Source organism: Vulpes lagopus, chromosome 1, assembly GCF_018345385.1.
Source record: "Vulpes lagopus strain Blue_001 chromosome 1, ASM1834538v1, whole genome shotgun sequence".
Taxonomy (NCBI): domain Eukaryota; kingdom Metazoa; phylum Chordata; class Mammalia; order Carnivora; family Canidae; genus Vulpes; species Vulpes lagopus.
This window is the reverse complement of record NC_054824.1, coordinates 90171733-90173782: the sequence shown is the minus strand read 5'-3', so window position 1 is coordinate 90173782 and position 2050 is coordinate 90171733. Positions and strand designations below refer to the sequence as shown.

The 2050-nt window shown below is 44.2% G+C and overlaps 1 pseudogene; it reads left to right on the top strand.

Annotated features, from left to right (window-relative positions):
- The first annotated feature begins 985 nt into the window (after positions 1-985).
- LOC121473083 lies at positions 986-1723 on the top strand (annotated as a pseudogene).
- Positions 1724-2050: the final 327 nt, after the last annotated feature.

The following is a 2050-nucleotide window of genomic DNA, read 5'->3' as shown; positions in this document are numbered from 1 at the left end:
CAAGAAGCTCTGACAGCTGGTTTCCACTGGTTCCCAGTTCACCACCGGTTCTGGCTTTGAGTTCAACTCCTTTCCTGGCTTTCCTAGATTTTTTTATTGCTGGCCCCACCTTCTCACCCAATTTTGCTGACCAATCGTTCCAGGTACTCACTGTCCTCAGGTCTCAGGATTATCTCCTGCTACTTTTGCTCTTGGAGCTTGAGCTAACATTGCCATCTCTGGGTCCTAAAAACCTTCTGCAGATTCATTTGCTACTCAATTTTTTATGGACAAACTAAAGGCCTCTTTCCTCTATAAAATCTTCTCAGAATGCACACAGGTACCATTCATGTCTCTCCCAAAATGACAAAGCATATTGAGGGACAATATTTAATCTTAGTAATGGTAACATTACTGGTTGTCCAAAAGATAGCAATATGGTATCAAGGAAACAGCTCTTTTACTGCAAAGAGAGAACCACACTCCTAATTTTGCTACTCATATACTGAGTGGTCATGGGCAAGTCACTGTGATGCTGTGAGCCTTGACTTTCTCATTTGTAAAATGAAGGTCATGAAACACATGATTTCAAAGAATATTTTCCATTCCTTAACTTCTACTTTTCTAGAGTTGAGGTACTTTATATAAACAAAAATCATAGGAACTACTGCTATTGTTAAAAATTCAACGTCCTTTTGATTTAGAAACAAGTCACCATCACCATGTTCTATTTTATATTCACCTTTTCATAATATTCCATGTTAAATATAATTCAGCCCATCATCAGCCTTCATCTCAATTCCTCTGTAAGATCCACTTCATACCTTTCCATACGATAAAATGATAGATAGACACTTTTGAAGAGTGGATTAAGCAAGTATTAAAGTAATGATTTTTAACTGACTTTATAAAAGTGATCGTGTCTCAAAGAATTAAAAGGGAAAAAGTACCAAGATGGAAAACTCCTAAAAAATGAAAGTTTGACTCTCTCCTCTAGCAACCCAAGATGCTGAAAGGAAAGAAGGGAAAGGCGAAGAAGGCGGGCCCGGCCCCTGCTGTGAGAGGTGGTCAATCCCCTGTGTGAGAAAAGGCCCAAGTATTTTGGCATTGGACAGAACATCCAGCCCAAGAGGGACCTCAACCACTTTGTCAAATGGCCCCACTACATCCAGCTACAACTGCAAAGGGCTATTCTCCATAAACATCTAGAAGTGCCTCCCACAATTAACCAGTTCACCCAGGCCTTCAACAGCCCAACTGCTTAAATTGGCCCACAAACACAGACCAGAGACAGCAAGAGAAAAAGCAGAGCTTGTTCCGGGCTGAGAGGAAAGCTGCAGGCAAAGGAGAGGCTGTCGGTCCTTCAAGCTGGGGTTAATACTGTCACCATCTTGGTGGAAACCAAGAAGGCTCAGCTGGGAATGATCACCCATGCTGTGGATCCCATTGAGCTAGTGGTCTTCCTGCCCATCCTGTATCATAAGACGGGGGGTTCCCTACTGTGTTATCAGGGGGAAGGTCTGGGGCATCTAGTCCACAGGAGGACCTGCACCACTGTTGCCTTCACACAAGTTAACTCGGAAGACAGAGGAGCTCAGGCTAAGTCATCAGGACCAATTACAGTGACAGATGTGATGGCATCTGCTGCAACTGGGGAGGCAACGTCCTGAGTCCGATGTCAGTGACTCTCATCACCAAGCTGGAAAGAGCAAAGGCTAAAGAACTGGCCACCAAACTGGGCTGAGTGGACGCTTCGAATTTTCTGTAAATAAAATTAATAAATGGTTCTCCATCAGCCGGGGATGGGGAGTGGCGGTAGGGGTAGCTAGGGGGATGAAGTTTGTGTGGCACCTGGGTGGCTCGGTGGTTAAGCTTCTGCCTTCCACTCAGGTCATGATCTTGGGGTCCTCAGATTGAGCCCCAAGTTGGGCTCCCTGCTCAGCCAGGAGCCTGCTTTTCCCTCTCCCTCCACTCCTCCCCCTGTTTGTGCTCTTTGGTTCTCTCTCTCTCTGTTGAATAAATCCATACAAACTTTTTTTTAAAAAAAATGAAAGTTTGTGATTCTTAAATA